Below are 12972 nucleotides of genomic sequence, written 5' to 3' on the forward strand. Positions count from 1 at the left end.
TGGAGGGAGCATGGTGTTGTCAGTACCTTGATTGCAGCCTTATAGCCTCCAGAACTGTGAGAGAATAACTTTCTGTTGTTTGAAGTTTGTGGTAATTTGTTACAACAACCCCAGGAAACTAAGACAGGAACCTTACAGGTCATCTACTCCAGTGCCTTCATCTAACAGGTGAGGAGAGTGGGGCACGAGAAGGGAAAGTGACCCAAGTCACACAGAATCCGCCTGCGAGTGTAGGAGATGCAAGACAGCAGGTTGGATCCCTGGGTCAGAAAGATATACTGGAGTAGAAAATAACACCCCACTCCGGTATTCTTGCCTGGAAAATGTCATGGGCAGAGGAGCCTGGAGGCCAGACAGTTTGAGCTCCTTTCAGTAACTCCAGAGGAAATAGTCCTTGGGGCTGCAAAGAGTTGGACAGGACTGAGCGACTATAAACAAGGTCACATAGTTATTGGCACAATAAGCAAAGGACCGGAATTCTGGTCTCTTTTCTCCTAGTCCACTACAGCTAGTGGCCTGTGTCTTTTCTAAAATAAATTAATCGTCTTTATTGAGGTAAAATTCACATACCATACAATTCACCCATTTAAAGTATATAGTTCAGGGGTATTCCCTGGTTGCCTAGTGGTTAGGATTCTGGTATTTCACTGCTGTGGCCCAGGTTCAATCCCTGGTTGGAGAACTGAGATCCCACAAGTCATGTGGCACAGCCAAAAAAAAAAAAAAAACAAAAGACAACATACAGTTCAATTTTTTTTTGTAGATTCGTAGGATTGTTCAAACATCATCACAATTTAATTTGAGAATATTTCCATCCCTCCCAAAAGAAATTCTGTATCCATTAGCATTCTTGCCCGTGTCTGTTGCCCTTCCTTGATTCAGGTATATTGGCCTTATCTCCTCAATCAGACTAGATTTCTCCGTCTCTTATCGTTATACTCTTTTCTCCTTCTCTAGGCTGATGCTTTATTGGGGTTGTGGTTTGATTGCTGACACTCACTCACTTTAGATGAGGTGCTGAGGAGTCTTTGGCGAAGCTCTGGACCTGGCAGTTTCTTTTATGTTCCCCAGTTATGTTGCTGACTTGTAGGAAATGACCGATCAATTATCATTCTCTGAACCGACAGCCAAAGATAAGCAGGTGGAATTGTCCTTCATGTATTTCTGGAGAGGTAGGGCCCAGAAATGAGTCACAAAGGCCAGACAGTTTGAGCTCCTTCCAGGATCTCCGGGGAAGTTCCACTGTGTCACCCACAACAGTGTTGAGGAAGACTGGCCGGGCCACCATCTAATGACCTGAATGGTGATCTGTGGAAGCCTAAGGGGAAAAAAGAAACAGAGAGTGGTATTGGGGGAGCACTTTCTCCACATTCCTGGTGTTTTCTTTCCTAGGACAGAAGACTTTTACTGACATTCCTGGCATCTCTCCACTCAGCTTTCATTCCCTTTCTCCCAGGTGCAGGGAGCAGTCACCTGGATCTGCTTCTTTCCAGCCGTTTCAGAGAGGCGCACTCCCACAAGTCAGAAATCTATAGTTTTCCAAGGATAATTATGATGGGGTGGTGAGTCATCTAATTCTGAACTTCCTGTTAGGAAAAAACTTTTTTAATAAAGGGAGTTTCCTGGAGGCCTGATGGTTAGAACTCCGTGTTTTCAGTGCTGTTGCCCAGGTTCCATCTCCCGTCAGGGAACTGAGATCCGAAAAGCCATGCAACGCAAGTGAAAAAAAATCCCAACTTTGTGTTAGGAAGCCCACATGTGGGCTAACACTTTGTGTTAGGTGGCTGCACACCTAAGCCATGTCTTCCAGTATGGTCTTTATCAGTTTTAAAGGTGAGCATTGCCATCTGCCTCATTTTTCTATCTCCACTGGTTCAGAACTTGGGTGGAGAAGAGAGACCTGTTATGTACACAGGTGGGGAAAAAGGAGGTGTTATGCATTGACCACTTAGCTCCTAACACATGTGTCTTCCATGAATTCTGGAGGTCCTGAGCTGTGATGGTGAATTTTATGTGTCAACTTGACGCGGCTAAGGGATGCCTGTATGTGTATGTGTGCATGCTCAGTGGCTCAGTCATGTTTAACTCTTGGCGACCCCATGGACTGTAGCCCACCAGGCCTCTGTCCATGGAATTCTTCAGACAAGAATACTGGAATAAGTCCCCGTGTCCTATTCCAAGGGATCTTCCCGACCCAGGGATCAAACCGTGTCCCCTGCAGCACTTGCAGTTGGCAGGAGGATTCTTTAGGATGCCTGAAAGTGAAAGTCACTCAGTTGTGTCCGACCCTTTGCAACCCCATGGACTGGAATTTTCCAAGCCAGAATACTGGAGTGGGTTACCTTTCCCTTCTCCAGGGGATCTTCCCAACTCAGGGATCAAATCCAGGTCTCTCGCATTGTGGGCGGATTTTTTTACCAGCTGAGCCATCCTGGAAGCCCATGAATACTGGAGTGGGTAGCCTATCCCTTCTCCAGGGAATCTTCCCGACCCAGGAATCGAAACGAGGTCTCCTGCATTGCAGGCAGATTCTTTACCAACTGAGCTATGAGGGAAGCCTCTTAGGATGCCTAGATAAAAGTAAACAATTTTTCTTAGGAAGTCTGTGAGGATGTTTCCAGAAAAGATTAAGATTTGAACGGGTAGACTAAATAAAGAAGATTGCCTTCACCAATGCAGGTGGACTCATCCACTCCACTGAGGGTCTGGAAACAACAAAAAGGTGAAGGAAGAGAGAGAATTTACTCAGTTTAAGTTGGGGCATCAATCTTCACCTGTCTGTGGACATCAGTGCTTCTCGTTCTCAGGTCTTTGGACCTGGGGTGCATTAAACCACCAGCTTCCCTGGATTAAACCCATCCAGCTTGCAGATGGCAGATCATCAGACTTCTTGGCTTCTGTCATCCAGTGAACCAATTCCTATAGCGCGCGCGCGCACACACACACACACACACACTCCTGTTGGTTCTGTTTCTTTGGACACCCCTGACTACTATATGAATCTTCTTACCTAGATGACAGTAACAGAATCTCAAGAGCTACCCAGCTTCCAGAGCTTCTCATGCCCTGTTTACAGAAAGCATTTAGTTTAAATTTTTCATGCAGAGCAGTTAGTTTAAATTTCTAATATGAAAGAGAGGAAATTAAAGTTCACTGAGCCTCCATGAAGACACTATCCTTGGTGCTTTGATGTGTTATTTTATTTAAAACAATAACTCTGCGAGACAGTAATAGCAATAATTTATTGTGTTATTTCTTTACGTAGCTTCTGGGCTAAGTGCTTTACCTGTATCAGCTGGTTTCATCCTCTCAGGCAACTGAAGCGCAAAGAGTTTGTGTAATTTGCTCAAGGTCACGCAGAAATTAATTCTAGAACCAGGCATTTAAACTAAAACAAAACAAAACAAAACAAAAAACAAACCCAAAAACCCAACATAGTGTTTTTTTTTTTAAATTCCAAGTCTCTTTCTATTGTAGTGTTGTTATTACATCTTTCAGAATCCTAGGGCAATTCTTAATTTATCTTGTATCGGTGCTAACTCATTCTTGGGGCTTTAATATCCTCTACTGATTACCTGCTCAATCAGCTCAGCCAGCGTTTAAGGAGGGAAACTTGATCCCAACATGCCACCTTGCACTCCCATATTCTTTTTTACCTCTGAAGAATCCTTTCCACCTGCAACACCTCCTATTCTGTTCTTTTTTGTTGTTTTGTTTTTTTGAATATTTATTTTTATTTATTTGGCTGCACTGGGTCTTAGTTGTGGCGTGTGGGATCCCTCCACTTCTGTTCTTTAAGCTCATTCCTTTCAGGCCTTTGTGCAGAAGTCTTCATTGTTGGGAGTTGTGAAGCCTTACCAACCATTTTGATCACCTTAAATCAATATTTTCCCCGTCCTTTAAGTTTGTTAATTTATTTTTTCATCATTTCATTTATTTGCTCATTCCCAAATATTTATTGAGCATCTGTTTTGCAAAAGAGGCTAAGCTGGAAGCTCTGGGAGAAACAATGATCAATCAGAAGTGAAATTTTGGGGCACTTACATGACTGCATGTGGCGGGGCTTGTCAGGCTGAAGCAGTGACAAAACAATGGTCCTTCACTGGTGTAGGCACACTTAAATGAATAAAGGAGAAAAAAGAATTGAATGATATGTTAAAATTTTTTGTCATTATGTCACTTAATGTCCAGGACCCACAACGTTCGTTCCTCTGTGTTCTGGATACAACCCTTTAAGACTAGGGGTTCTTGCTTTCTCTATCTCTCTCTCAGAGTCTCTCTCCCTCTCCTATGTTTGTAAGGTCTTTTTGATGGCTCTATCTCTTCAGCATATACATTTAAATATTATTATCAGTAATAATATTTTGAGCAAGTACTATGTGCCAAAAGTGATGAGCTGTGAAATGTCTCTTCAAAGATCTTCTATCCTAATCCTCAGGAACATGTGGATACGTTCTCATACATGGTAAAAGGGACTTTTTGAAGATATGCTTAAGTTAAAGATCTTCCTGAATTATCTGAGCAGGCCAGGTGTAGTCACCAGTATCCTTTTAGGAGTCAGACAGAAAGGCAATGTGACAAGAGAAGCAGAGAGACAAGCAGAGGCCGGTGGGGAGACAGAGACAGAGACCGAGATTGGAAGACGCTGCTCTGTGGCTTTGAATATGGAGGAAGGGGCCACAAACCGAAGAATACAGGCAGCCTCTAGACGTTAGAAAAGGCAAAGGAACAGATTCTTTCCTAGAACCTTCAAAAGTAACACAGTCTTGCCAAACATTTTAAGACTGCTGATCTCCAGAAGTGAAGATACTAAATTTGTGTACTGCCCCTGCCAAACCCTGCTTCACTGCACTCTGCAATTTGTGTACTTTTAAGGTATGAAGTTTGTAGTAATTTGTTACAGCAGCAATAGGCTAATATACCAAGCTAAGTCTCTCTTATCTTTAAAAGAAAGAAATGAAGGGAAAACCCATTCCGCAATGTTGTGTTTTCTCTCCTTTGCATAAGAGTTTCTTGAAATGTGCTTATCTCCACCTCCTTCCTCCCACACTTGCTTCTAATCCCACTTTGACCTAGGGTCCATCTCTACTACTGAATCATTTTCCCCCAGAGTCAATAACAACCTCTTAGTCCCAAATATCGGAGAAGGCAATGGCAAGCCACTCCAGTACTCTTGCCTGGAAAATCCCATGGATGGAGGAGCCTGGTGGGCTGCAGTCCATGGGGTCGCTAGGGGTCGGACACGACTGAGCGACTTCACTTTCACTTTTCACTTTCACACATTGGAGAAGGAAATGGCAACCCACTCCAGTGTTCTTGCCTGGAGAATCCCAGGAACAGGGGAGCCTGGTGGACTTCCATCTATGGGGTCACACAGAGTCGGACACGACTGAAGTGACTTAGCAGCAGCAGCAGTCCCAAATATATAAGCACTTCTGAAATTCTATCCTGATGTTTCAGAATTGACCAATTATTCTTTCATGAAACACTTTGCTCCATCTAGTTTTTTTTTTAATTAAAAAATACTTGTTTGTGGCTGTACTGGGTCTTTCTTCCCGCAAGAGAGCTTTCTCTACTTGCAGTGCAAGGGGACTACTCTCTAGTTGTGGTATTTGGACTTCTCATTGTGGTGGCTTCTTTTGTTGCAGAGCATGGGCTTTAGGGTGCTGGGCTTCAGTAGTTGTGGTGCATGGGCTTAGTTGTGCTACAGCATGTGGAATCAAACACAGTTCTGGTTGTTGGTCAGTCGCTTAGTAGTGTCTGATTCTTTGTGACCCCATGGACTGTAGCATGCTAGGCTTCCCTGTCCTTCACCATCTCAAACCCATGTCCATTGAGTTGGTTGAATGTTGAGTTTTAAGCCAGCTTTTTCACTCTTCTCTTTCACCTTCATCAAGAGGGTCTTTAATTCCTCTTCACTTTCTTCATAAGAGTGTCATTTATATATTTGAGATTATTGGTATTTCACCGGCAATCTTGACTCCAGGTTGTGCTTCATCCAGTCCTGTGGCCACTGGTGGGTTTTCCAACTTTGCTGGCATATTGAGTGCAGCACTTTAATAGCATCATCTTTTAGCATTTGAAATAGCTCAGCTGGAATTCCATCACCTTCACTAGCTTTGTTCATAATGATGCTTCCTAAGGCCCACTTGATTTCGCACTCTAGGATGTATGGCTCTAGGTGAGTGATCACACCATCGTGGTTATGTTGGTCATGAAGATCTTTTTTGTATAGTTCTTCTGTGTATTCTTGCCACCTCTTCTTAATATCTTCCGCTTTGGTTAGGTCCATCCCATTTCTGTTCTTTATCGAGCCCATCTTTGCGTGAAATGTTCCCTTGGTATCTCTAAGTTTCTTGAAGAAATTTCTAGTCTTTCCCATTGTATTGTTTTCCTTTGTTTCTTTGCACTGATCACTTAAGAAGTGATCCTTGCTATTCTTTGGAACTCTGCATTCAGATGGGTATATCTTTAATTTTCTTCTTTGCCTTTCACTTTTCTTCTTTTCAACCCACAGACCAGGGATCAATTCCATGTCCCCTGCATTGGCAGGTGGATTTTTAACCACTGGACCACCAGGAAGTCCAACTTCTCTTAGTTTTAGCAGTGGTAGTTGCTCAGTTGTGTCCGACTCTTTGCGACCCCATCAACTGTAGCCTGTCAGGCTACTCTGTCCATGGAATTCTCCAGTCAAGAAGACTGGGGTGAGTAGCCATTCCCTTCTCCAGGAGATCTTCCTGACCCAGGGATTGAACCAGTCTCCCACATTGCAGGCAAATTCATTACCATCTCAGCCACCATGGAAGCCCCAGTTTTGGTAGATGCCTACACAATCTTCCTCCTACTTTGGCTCCTCCTTAGTCTCTTTGCATCCAATTACCTTTGTGTAGTATACTTGGTATTTCCTCAGGGTCCACCCTCAGTTTTCTTATCTTCTGAAATCCTCTTTGAGTGATCTCATCTATTCTTATAGTTTCAATGACAACCTGTATGCCAGTGGTTCTCCAATTTGTGTCTTTACTCAGATCTCGTTCCTTACTCCACACTCCTAAATGTAACTTCTCATTGTCTTGCTTAGTTGACTGTTCAACGGTAACACAGACATTTCAAACCCTCATATCCAAATGCATTTTAAATATCTTTCCTTTCAAGCCTGCTTCTCCTCTATACTTCAGTTCAGTTCAGTTCAGTCGCTGAATCACAGCACACCAGGCCTCCCTGTCCATCACCAAGTCCCGGAGTTCACTCAAACTCATGTCCATCGAGTCGGTGATGCCATCCAGCCACTTCATTCTCTGTCATCCCCATCTCCTCCTGCCCCCAATCCTTCCCAGCATCAGAGTCTTTTCCAGTGAGTCAACTCGTCGCATGAGGTGGCCAAAGTATTGGAGTTTCAGCTTTAGCATCAGTCCTTCCAATGAACACCCAGGACTGATCTCCTTTAGAATGGATTGGTTGGATCTCCTTGCAGTCCAAGGGACTCTCAATAGTCTTCTCCAGCACCACAGTTCAAAAGCATCAATTCTTCAGCAATCAGCTTTCTTCACAGTCCAACTCTCACATCCATAGTCTCTGAAATAAAATAAGAAATCTGGGAATCATGAGAGAATGCTCTTTCTTCCTGACTTTCTGCACCTATTATCAATATACTGTCAGTTCCACTTCTGAATCACATTCCCTCCTCTTTATAGTCATTGCTACTACCTTAGTTCAAACTTTTATTTCCTAGTCCTTATTCATTCTTTCCTGCATCACTGCAAGAGCTTCTTCTTTTTTAAAGTGAAGCATAGTTGATTGACAATGTTCTTCTCACTTCTAGTACTCTTATTCCCTTATAACTTATCCTACTCCATGTTAACAGAGTAATAAATATAAATAAATCAGGCCACTTTACTCCTCGAAATCCATCATTTGGATCCCTGTGACCTTTAAGATAAAGTCCAAATGTCACCAATGTGGTATATAAACTCTTCATTCATGTTGTCTCTCCCTGCCTGTTGTAGGTGTGTGTGCCCAGTCATGTCAAACTCTGTAACTTTATGGCCTGTAGCCCACCAGGCTCCTCTGTCCATAGGATTTCCCAGGCAAGAATATTGGAGTGGGTTGTCATTTCCTTCTCCAGGGAATCTTCCCAACCCAGAGACTGAACCCATGTCTCCTGCATCTCCTGCATTCACAGGCAGATTCTTTACCACTAGAGCCACCTGAGAAGTCCCTTCCCTGCCTGTCTACCGAGTTTATTTTTCAAGTATGCTTTGCCATGAATCTTATACTCCTTTAGGAAAGACAACTCATGAATCCAAAGTACCAGGTAAGAAGGTGGGGGAGGGTAGCAGTTCTGGACTCAAACTTGCTGATTTGTGTCTTGGCTTCATCACTTATTGGCTTCCCAGATGACACAATGGTAAAGAATCCGCCTGCCAATGCAAGAGGTGTAAGAGATGTGGGTTCAGTCCCTGGGTTGGGAAGATCCCTTGGAGGAGGAAATGGCAACCCACTCCAGTATTCTTGCTTGGAAAGGGCAAGAGGAGCCTGGCAGGCTGTCATCCATGAGGTTACATCACTTATTAAGGAAACTGTGATCTTGTTTGATAAGTTTACTTCAGCTTTCCATGCCTTATGTGTAGCTTATACTTTAACTCCTTCATCTATCAAGTGGGCCTACTATCTATTTCAAAGAGTTGTGACAATCTAATGAGCCTGCAAGGCAGGAGACCTGGGTTCAATCCTTGGGTCAGGAAGATCCCCTGGAGAAGGAAATGGCAACCCACTCCAGTACTCTTGCCTGGAAAATCCCATGGACAGAGAAGCCTGGTAGACTACAGTCCATGGGATCGCAAAGAGTTGGACACGACTGAGCGACTTCACTTCACTTCAATGAGGTAATACTTGTTGAACTCTTAGGGTGGTGTCCAACAGTGCTTAGCACGGGTTTTCTTGTGTTATTTCTCGGACTCTGTACTTGGTGTGTATCCTGCCTGTGAACCTGCATTGCTTCCCTCCCTTTTCCTGCTTGGTTAATTTCTACTTTAAGGGTAAACCAGTATTATTTCTATTGGGAAGCTTTCCCTGACTTCCACCACCTCCAGGCCATAGGTGCAAAACTCTATCATAGTTCTTAGTGCTGAAATCGGTTTTCCCTCACTAGATTGTAACTTGAGAGCAGGAATTGTGTCTTTACTGTAGTATACCCAGAAACAAGCATATAAATACTGCTCCACATATATTTGTTGGATAAATGGGTGAATGTGATATTCTGGATAAATTCATATTTTAGTTAATCCATGAACTTGGTGTTTCAGACAAAATGCTGCCCCCATTTTCAAAGAGAGAGTAGACAGTTCGGGGCATGGGACTGTAACAAGATCTTTTGTCTGGAACTGACTTCCTAAAAAATGAGATCATATTTCATGTCAGGTTTCTGAAAGCCAAGGGGCATTTTTCCATAGGCTTGTGGCATAACTTTTCCTTTCTGCTCCATTGCAGGGGCATGGACAGGAAGGGAAAGGGAAGAGGGAAGGAATGGCTTGGGCTCTTTGGAACTCTAGGGTCCGAGCATATGTATATGCTTATTTTGGGAATTCGTTTATCCTTCATCCTGTTGCCAGTAGCCTGAAGGGCCCTGGTAGGACACACTGTAAAGCTCTCTCAGCTCTTCTAGGTCAGTTAAAAATGTTTTGCATGAAGGAATGTTGCATCCAGAGACTATAATGTAGTCATAGGAGAAGCCATCGTTTCCTTCCACCACAGACCAACAGTGGGAAGGGAGATCCTACTGGGCATACTCAAACTTCTAAACAAATGGGAAGGGAATTCTGGGCCTGCAAGGAATGGAGTCAAAAGTGTAGGGTAACACCCGATCCTTGACTGCCTCACAATTTCCTATTTTACAAACTTTGCCAATGCTTATATAGCTGGTTGATAGAATAAAACTAATTTATAAAAGTGCAGATTTTCAGACAGCTCTTTAGATGTTTCAGAGATGTTCCAGCAACACAACTTGATATACAAAGTAGGCGCAGAGAACAGCAGGTCTCAGGGAGGTAGAAGCAGCAGGGACAGAGGCATTGGAGCAGGACCCGGGCTTGCTCTTTTCTATTTTTAAAACTCATTGTTTTGGCTGCACTGGGTCTTCATTGTGGTGTGTGGGCTTCTCATTGTGGTGGCTTCTCTTGTTGTGTAGCTTGAGCTCCAGAGAGTGTGGGCTCAATGGGGGCTTAGTTGCTCTCTGGCATGTGGGATCCTAGTTCCCTGACCAGGGATTGAATCAGCATCCCCCACACTGGCAGGTGGCTGCTTAACCATGGGGCATGGAGAAGGAAATGGCAACCCACTCCAGTATTCTTGTCTGGAAAATTCCTTGGACAGAAGGCCTGGTGGGCTACAGTCCATGGGGTCCCAAAGGGTAGGACAAGACTGAGCGCACATCATTTTTTTAACCACTTGACCACCAGGAAAGTCCCGCAACCCTCAGCTCTTTCAAACCACACAGACTCTTCCCCAAAGCCTAGGAATCCTTCGTTTATGTATTTAGTGCTTTCTGTGTATGAGTGACGATGAGAGGAAGATGAGCAAAACTGACAGGGTCCCAGCCGTTGTGGTGCCTGGGCTCATGGGCAAGATGTACTGTCAAGAGTCATTTAGAACATAACGTGGTAAGTGTTATGATGAGGGAGGCAAGAGGACCTTTGGAGGTGATAGATCCATCTGCTGCTTTAGGCTTGGCAGTGTTAGGATTTCTTCTTGGCAGTGATGATAGTTACATTGATACATTGATAGTAAAAGATGAGAAGGAGCTAATCACAGATAAAGGGAAAAAAGAGAAGGTGTTGAAGTATGTGGCGAGTATCTGGGCAAAGGAGACAGCTTTTTTGTTTCAGGATGTTAAGCAGGACTCATTCAGTACCCTGGAATTGTCAGTTTTGCCACAAAAGTAAAAGGTACCATTAAGAGGTGGCAAGTCAGTTCTGCTATATCCCCAGTACCCCATCCTCTACCTCCCCAGGAAATAAATAGAAGATGGTGTGGAGGTGGAAAGAGGAAAGGGATTGATGGAGTCACGTGTCTATCACCAGTCAGAGGATCAAGTGCTGTGCATTTTGTCCTCACCTCCTTAGAATGAGGGGTCTCAGAAATTGGTGGCTTGGCAAGGAGAGACTGCATCTCAGTCCCTGGTTGGAAAGCTGTTGATGGGCTTGCTGATCTGTTCTTTGTGATCACTGGAGTAAAGAATGAGGGTTGACTGGAAAAGAGCTGTCACTTGTACCATGTGGTTTAGCAGGATGTATGAATTTCCTGTAAGTCAAAAGAACAGTGTGAAAAGTCAGTAGAGCTGGAGCCATCTTGCTGGTCCTCCTCCCAGGAAGACTAGTAGCAGGAGAGCTTAGTTTTACAGCCAAAGGCAGGACCTGAGGCCTTGTGGGAAGCAGTTAGACTGGAGCAGATTTACCATCAGGGGATTGTGCAATGGGGAGAGCTCCCAGGAAACTGATCCATGTGCCCATAAGCATTAGCATTTGGGCATCTTCTAAATGGAAGGTATCCACGATCAGTCAGCTTTAGCCTGAGAGTCAAACAACAAACAGATGATTACCATGACTTGCCCAGTTAGGGAAAAGGACATTTTGCCCTTCCTCCTAGGCCCTCCCCAGTCCTTCCTCCAGGTTCCAACACAACAAGTAGCTTCAGTTAGCAAAAGAGAGAGTTCTAGTTCCACTATTAAAGGACAGGATGTACCAATTCCCCAAATGGCATCCCATGCTGAAGGTTGGCTGGTGCTGAGGGTAAGGAAGCTACGTAAACTTGATGTGAGACTGAAGCTTTAAAGTGGACTCATTACATTAGGCTGGACTTCTAATAACTAAACAAACAGAAAGCTACATAATCTTTCAAAGAGGAAAAGGGAGAATTGACAGAGTATGGTGGAAGGCACTGCTTGAAACCAAGCCAGGATTGTGTTCAGCAGTGTTCAGAATGTTTATTACTTTGTTTCCACACATAAAAAGGCCAGGTGGTAGGAAGCAGCCTCCTGTGTTAAAAGAATTTGAAGGTGATTCGAACAAAGAGTGAGAGAAGACTGGCGGAGAAGGAAGAGACCAGACAATAAGAGCCTTCTTAAGGTGTTGGCACTTAATTTTAGGGGCAAAGAGAAGTTATGACACATTTTAATGATCATGTTTGCAGTTTACAATAGTTCAACAGGGGGTGGAGTGGGGACTGGAGACAGAATTTAAGCAAGAGATGATCTTGATCTGTGAATGACAGTAGGGATGCAGAAAAGTCAGATGGGATGATATTTAAATAGAGAATTATAAGCAATTGCTGGTAGAGGGGAAAACCCAACAAAATTTTTCTTTCCCCATTTCTCCCTCCAGCTGCCCCCCCGGATGCCATCCCATTTCCAGTTCCTATCTTTCACTGCATTCGACGATGCTCCACCAATGCTCAGCTCGGTCATTTGGTTTTCTGGTGCACTGCCCTTAGAAGTTTCCAGTGGCCTGGAAACTACAGTCCTACGGGGACCTGGAGGGCTGTGGGCACCAGCAGTTTGCATACAGCTCTGCCAGCAGCGCGAATAAATGACCTGCCCAATACCCCAAAGCCGGTGTGTTACAAAGTGCATATTTCAAATCCAGCTTTAGGGATTTTTCAGTAACACTTACTTCATTGCTGCTTCCCGATGTTAAACAAGAGAAAGTTAAAACAAACAAAAAACCCCAGCACTACCCAAAATACAATGTCCTGACCATAGCAACGGAAACAACCAGAGACCTCTGACAGCCTGTCAGGTCTTTTTCTAGGGGTACTAGTGCTGCAAGTCCGAGGCCAGTCCCAGGGAACGTGGAGAAGTGCGCATGTGCTAAAGGTCCTAGGCTCGCCCCATCACAGGGGCGGAGGAGGGACTGCGCATGTGTTGAAGGTCAGAGGTCCGCCCCGGAAGAGGTGGGGAAGGGGCCTAAAAGCAGAGGTTTG

At 44.2% G+C, this 12972-nt stretch overlaps 1 long non-coding RNA gene across 2 annotated transcripts; it reads right to left on the reverse strand.

Annotated features, from left to right (window-relative positions):
* Positions 1 to 575: 575 nt before the first annotated feature.
* On the reverse strand, positions 576 to 12847 carry LOC129541641 (uncharacterized). 2 transcript variants are annotated; one of them, XR_008682860.2, is made up of 5 exons: positions 12663 to 12847; positions 11110 to 11295; positions 6881 to 7572; positions 4045 to 4116; positions 576 to 1318 (listed from the first exon to the last, which is right to left on the reverse strand). It is a non-coding gene; the product is annotated as an uncharacterized LOC129541641 (long non-coding RNA). The 2 variants fall into 2 exon arrangements; XR_008682859.2 differs by lacking the exon at positions 6881 to 7572.
* Between the last annotated feature and the right edge of the window lie 125 nt (positions 12848 to 12972).

The sequence above is a fragment of the Moschus berezovskii genome, chromosome 4, assembly GCF_049115385.1.
Source record: "Moschus berezovskii isolate FMDL1 chromosome 4, NW_MosBer_1.0, whole genome shotgun sequence".
Classification (NCBI taxonomy): Eukaryota; Metazoa; Chordata; class Mammalia; order Artiodactyla; family Moschidae; genus Moschus; species Moschus berezovskii.